The sequence below is a fragment of the Bombus huntii genome, chromosome 13 (assembly GCF_024542735.1).
Source record: "Bombus huntii isolate Logan2020A chromosome 13, iyBomHunt1.1, whole genome shotgun sequence".
NCBI lineage: Eukaryota > Metazoa > Arthropoda > Insecta > Hymenoptera > Apidae > Bombus > Bombus huntii.
The window spans coordinates 2,458,171-2,464,750 of record NC_066250.1 but is presented as its reverse complement, the minus strand read 5'-3'; the positions used below and the strand labels follow the sequence as shown (position 1 = coordinate 2,464,750).

At 49.1% G+C, this 6,580-nt stretch overlaps 1 protein-coding gene across 14 annotated transcripts in view; it reads right to left on the bottom strand.

The window, feature by feature from the left end:
• Positions 1–6,580, bottom strand: part of LOC126872499 (uncharacterized) — a 102,623-nt gene that overhangs the window by 24,413 nt on the left and 71,630 nt on the right. The window contains exon 5 of one of the 14 annotated variants that reach the window (XR_007691993.1): positions 3,008–3,474. The exons of the other annotated variants lie outside the window; for them this stretch is intronic. The gene's annotated coding sequence lies outside the window, so the exon portion shown is untranslated. Of the gene's footprint in view, positions 1–3,007; positions 3,475–6,580 lie in introns of those variants that run through there. 14 annotated transcript variants of the gene reach the window in all.

The window sequence follows — 6,580 nt, the reverse complement described above, 5'->3', positions numbered from 1 at the left end:
CTGAAAGGATAATTTTGTCCAAAGATCAAAGATATTCCTCTTTCTTACAGCACGAATACCATATAAGGGTAGCAAGGTATGGCGGAGTTTAGAAAATCCAAGTACTCCGGGTTTTCAGTTTTAACGAATAGGTTTTTATGATAACCTTCTTCTCGGTTAGGTATATATAAAGAGCAAATTGCTTTAGCAAAATTTCTCCCCTCGCCAACTGCGCCTTTATCACCTTCGAAGGGTGGCAATTACGCAAATCCTTCGAGGGTCTGTCCGCGGTAACTTCAATTCGCATAATCGTTATCGATCTTCGGTTTTGTATTCCTACGGTACATAACCGTACGGTCATACGGTTTATTCTTACTAACGGACTTTAAACACGAGAAGTACTTTCGCGAGCCAGTGTATTTCAAGACTATCGAAATGGACGAAGTATCAGGTTGTCCTAAAAGCGTCTTTTTTCTACGAACGTGTCTTTTACAACAAAGCATCTTTATACAAGCACGAAATCTAGTCTGTCGTGGTCTTTATCTTGATAGAACGAGATCGATCGTGCGTAATTCAATAAAATGATATAAAACAAAAGACGTTGCGCGTCTATGATTTCCTTGTGAAACGAAAGAAACTTTTGGAACGATCTAATATATATGCAATTCCATACAATTAAAATTAAATCTTGGCGACGCGAAACAACGCAACCGTAGCGAGATTTTTCTCTTTGTGTTGCACGAGGAGCGCGGCCGGTGATGACGGAGCTGGGAAAACCCAAGACGGACGCTCTCAAGTGACAGAAACGTTGGACGTTGCCGGGGAGGTTAGCTGGGAGGGTAGCCCGAAGGGGTTAGGTTGCCTCGGCTCGAAGGAACCAGGCAACGAGCAAGAAGGTTTCCTCGCTGTCCCGTCCACGCGGTCGAGGTCGATTCCACGCGGTGGGACGAGTCGAGTGGGACGAGGTAAGACGATGTTTGCGGCGGAGCCGGTGGTCGAAAACACCGGCACAATGCTCGCGCTGCCGGGGGTCACGTCAGCCGGAGAATACCGGTCGGCAGTTAGCTTTGTACCGTGCTATGTTCTAAGGAGGACTCGCAAACAACCGCGCCGTCTCGTCGACGTTTCGGCCGCGTATCTAACCGGGATGTCCAACCCTCCGGACCATACGCTAAACGTTAAACGTTTGCACGGTGAATCCGCGAATCGCGAGACCAGCACGTGTACCGTGACTAACCCGAGCTTCTTCCGAAAATCAACCGAATTTTCGCTGTCTCTGGGTAAACGCGGAGACGTTAATCCGAAATACGTGTTGCGTGCGTAGTCGAGACGACGGTACCAGGCATACCGGTTTTACACGGTGGACGACAGAACGCATAATACAACGGACGTACATAAATCCACGTGCCAGTCAACAATGTGCATAAATACTGGCCCCTTGTAACGCGGCCCGAGCGACGAACGTAGGTAGGAGAAGGCAGAAGGGTAAAGTAAGCGACTCGGAGGGTGCCGCGAAACCGACGATTCGACCGAGGGCTGCTTTCGAGGGAGGAAGTGCTTCGAGTCGCGGTAAGACATCTCTCAGGAATTCCGAGTATCGCGGAACGCCGTTTCGAGTACCTCGTCCGAGAGCGAAACGTCGATTTTCCAATAATTTTTGGAAAAATATGACGAGTACGTTTGAACGGCTTTGGTAAATTACGTTCGTTAATCCGTACGATGTTTGCTTCATTTTGCTCGATGAATCGTAGACAGACGGGAAATAAAGCCTCTTATCCCTAAAACAGGCTCACAGTTGAAAACGTCTTACAACTTCAAAGTTAATCATATTTGGACGCACGTTTATTAAGATATTTTTGTCTGTTTTGACGAACGCTACGTGCTGGCGAAGTTTCGCAGAAACTTTCCCGAACATTCTGTAAATAGAAGGAGGAAGGAGATATAGAGGCGAAAGAGGGGAGGAAATAACGAAAGGGTTAAAAACGAAAGGACACTCCGAAACGAGACAAGGAGGCAGAAGAAGAGGGGTACAGCGTAAGCGGCCGAGTGCGTGAGACACACGAGCGAAAGGAAAAAGGAAGAGGAGGAAAAAGGGGGAAGGGAAACGGATTCGAGTGAGCTTGTCGTACTCTCGGGAGGCATGGTTACGTTCGTAAATACATATATACGTTTCAATCTCCGGCGTAATCCCGTACGGACGACGGTATTAGGAAAGTTTTTCCTGCCAGTACATCACGGAGCTTGCTTAGCTGGCTTACTCGCGCTCGCTCCGTCTTACCCCTTCTGCGTCGATTCTTTTATTTCTTTTGACCCATACACACACACAAACATACACACGCGTGCGCACACAGCGGACACACAGTTACGCAACGCACGCGACCCATTTCGCTGCAAGTACGAGCGGACGTACAGCGTATACGCTGGAATCTAAGACGAACCTATCGCGATCGTTGACTAAAAATCAGAAGAAACGAGCACGGCCGCTACGTAACTCCGTTTACCGGGTCCGAATCCGTTTCCGGAGTCGGCTAACGCTATCTTCCTTACCGAAGCCAGGAGCTAAAGGACACTAGGGACCGGAACACTGGTTTCGCAATCTTATCTGACCAGTACGGTTTTCCCGTTCCCTGCCGCGTACCATCTACACCAGATACCAACCGCTATACTTTCCTCTCTCCCCATCTATCCGCTCTTCTTCTCGCGACTTTTCATCCTCTGCTTCTCCGACCCTCGCTGTTGCTCTCGAGGATTAGTTGGCGATCTCGGTTTCACGTTCGATTCGTTTCGTCGCGACACCGATCGACCGAGCTTCGAGCCAGACGAAAGTTTTCCCTTTCTTAAGACCAACTCTTCAGGAACGCTGTCCTTGTAAATATGGCGCCCAATGACCAAGGATATCGACTAATATTCCAAGAGACGTAGGATCGCCACTCGTCCCACAGGTGAATCCATTTTGTTTCTATATCTTAGTACGTTCCTGTGCGTCCAAGATCCTGTTTTTTTCCTTTTTTTGTTTACCTCTTCTTCTTCTTCTTCTTCTTCTTCGTCTTCAGCTCTTTATAACCATTTTGTCTACCTGTTCGACGTTCTCGTTCGACCCTCGATCTATCTCTCGGGTTAGCCTCTACCACCGAGAACTACGACGTCGACGACGACGAGTGTACAATATTTATATTATCCCAACAGGACACTCCCGGGTAACACGGACATGATTGCAATCCTGTTCATATATCTTTGGCTATACGACCGTACACGAGTCTACGCTACGCTAGGGACGTATCAAAACCGGCGGCCACCTTGCACCGAGAACAGGGACGACACGGTCATAATATTTTCAGATAAACCTACGATTTCTCTCCTGCCCTCCTCTGCCCGATTTCTCCTCCGTATCCGCTTTGCCTTTGATAAGCGCACCAAGCTGTGTTCGCGTCTCGCCTCTCTCTCTCTCTCTCTCTCTCTCTCTCTCTCTGTCTCTCTTTCTTCCAGGTTTCATAACTGCAGAGAATTTCTTCGAATTAGCAGAAAAGTAATACAGCGACTCGTGAAAATATCTAAAGCAATTACTATTTACGAATATATCGTCTGTATTACTTGAGACATTTTGAAATTTTATTAGTACTGTTCACTGAGATACAACTATCGTAACTATATTTCTATAATTTCAGAAAAATGTGAAATGCACATAGGCCTCTTGTGCGCTACGAGTGGAAGAAATATCTTTCCTCCGTATATGAAATAAGTAAGAACAATTAAGACGAGCCTGACCGGCGATCGTTCGGCATTAGAACGTTTAGACATGCTTGGCTCTTCGTCGAATAGAATACGAATCGACGAAAGTACGAAGTGGTTCGAATCACCAAGGTAAAGGGGTAACGACAACAAGGATTACCTTTGCCCGAGCCGAAGAGAATTCGCGGGGAAAAGGAGAGCGGTTGGGTTGAGGGTGGTAAATGAGGCGGAGCCAATCGTTTCATTGCATCAATAGTCGTAGCGAAGTTATACCAACTTTCTTGATAAATCCCGCTTACTTTGCGCCATAACATAACTTTACAGAATCGGAACCACGGCCATGGAAGAATTGCGATTCGTAACTTTGGATGAGGTCCCCCGCTACGAATGCTTCTTCCTCTTTCCTTCTTCCTCTTTAACCGTATTATCCCCTCGCCCGCGTAGTATCCGCGAGTCCCGTCGCGTTCCGTCGCGTCGCCTGGCCTCGTGTCGCCCCGATATACGAATTTTCCTACGAGCATCGTTTCCGCCGGATTTCGAGGGAAAGTCTGTCGGTGGGGAAAGAGGGGATCCTCGCTGTCGGTTACGATCGTCTTAACTCCGGCGTCGGACGTCCTTTGCGGTCTCTGCTCGTCGGTGGTGCGGGCTCGTAATCCGCGGACCAAACCTCTGGGACGTTGTAAACTGCGACAGAGAGAAAGTGGGAAAGAGAAAGAGGGATTCGAAGCGGATATCTAGAGCGGAACGCGTCGATACCGCGATGACGATGAAATTTCCCTTGACGTGAGCTAGAATAGTAGAGGCAGGGGGGTAGGAGAAAAAGGAAGGACTGATTGGGACCGGTCCTTCTTAACGAACGAGTCGGAAAGCTTCGTCGAACATGTCGGAAGCATCGATCGTTTGCGGAGTACCGTCCCTCGCCGGAATTCCAGCCGCTCGCTTCAGAATTTCCATTCCGACGCACGACGTTCGCCACCGCGAAGAGGGCTTTCGGCAAATTGGCATTCTTCTTTCGGAACGGAACGACGGTGAATGCGAGAGCGGGACTGGTTTGACATTCGCCGGGCTTCTTTGAACGAGAGATCCTGGACATCGCTTCCGAGTGAAGTGATCTCCGGCTGCCACCGACACAGTTCCCTCCACCCTGCCTCGTTACCTTCAGCCTTGCATCCCCCTTCATCCGCGCCTCCGTACCATCGCCACGGCCACGCCACCACCAACGTCATCCCCTTTCTTTCTCTCTTCCCTGTTGCCCGTTACCCCGTTGCCCGTTGCCCGTTGCACGTTGCCCGTTTCTCCGCTCTCATCCTCCCACCTTTCGACGCCGCCCTCCGCCACTTACCGCGCCTTTCCGTGACCGGCTACGACCTTCCCTCGGCCGTGTCTCGCTCCTGCTCGTTTACACGGCCTCTCTTCTATCGCCGTTCACGATGGCATTGTGCGCGACTAATTAGTCGAAGCGCGAGATCGTGGAGCGAACGGCTTTAATTAACATTCCTGGCTCGCCCACCATCGCCGCCTTCTCGGAAGGGCGAATTGAAGGCTGTAAATGTCGAGAGAATCGTCCGAACGGTACCGATAGTCCTGCGTATTCATTCACAATCGTCCCCAAATTGGACTTTTCTTTCCCGGTTTAGCGCTTTTCCAACTTTCACGTCCATCGTTATTTTCGACTTTGCTCTCGACGATCCCTCGATCCACGAAACGAGGACGACGTCCGCTACGATGACACGCGTCATTTCGTATCGCGCGCTGCTCCTTTCTATAGCCGCGAACGTTAACTCGCCAACGATGGATCGCATCCAGCGCGGAAGGTTAATTTTCCACGAATAATTGGTATCCGATCGATCGATTTGCCAGGGTACCCTGCATCCTTCCGGCAAGGTGGTGAAACGCCGTCTAAGTCATCTCATTCGTCTTCGGTGAGATAGTCGAGAGAGGAGATCATCGATTTCGACGCTGGGGCTAAGGAAAATTAAATGACGCAGACCCCTGTTGAAGGAGAGTTATTTGTCACGGCCGTTGATGTAACCCTCTTCGTCTCATTCGCTTCTATCGCTTCGCCTCCACTGTTTGCAAACACCATCGTCTTCCCTATTCCTTCTGCCCTCTCCTCCTCCTCCTCCTCCTCCTCCTCCTCCTCCTCCCTCTCTCTCTCTCTCTTTCTCTCGTTACCCTTTTCGTCGGCGCCAGCGGTTTCGTTGCTTAACCTAACCGTACCGCTATTTGTAACGCGCCCATTAGGCGGATGATTCCATCTCACGTTCGTGGATTTCTTCCGACGCGTCCGTGCGTTTCTTCTTTCGGAGAAAGATGGTGAAAAATCTGGAAGCGGAGAAGTAGTCGGGACACAATTCAAATTTAAACGTGTACCTTAGCCCCTACTGGAATTTTCTGCTTCCTAACCTCGTTCCAGTTTGAACCGAGGAGGGGACTTTCGATCTTTAAAAATATCACCGTCGAAAATTTTTGCGTTTCGACTCTCGCTTCCTCGGTGGTCTTGTGCATAGCCGCGACCGTAATTACGATTGCGTACTTCGTAGATCGAACGTAGTCACGTTTGAAAACAGGAGGAAAATTGCCGACGTTCTTTTCTTGTTTAAGGTTTTACGTAATTTCGTTGATTGCCCTCGGCTTGTCCAACTTGTAAATTTTAACGCGCGTCTAGCTGCCTTTGCGTAATGCCATTGTTTTCCGGGTTAATTTCCTTGCGACCGATATCAGAAACAGCGACCCGATATTACCAGGCTATGTACACATGCTAACGCATTATCTGATCGAGTTCAACTCTCTTCTGTATCCTTTCACGACTTTAAACGCTCGGTCTTCGCGATATACGTATATCGTCTAATTATTTATAACGCAACGTATT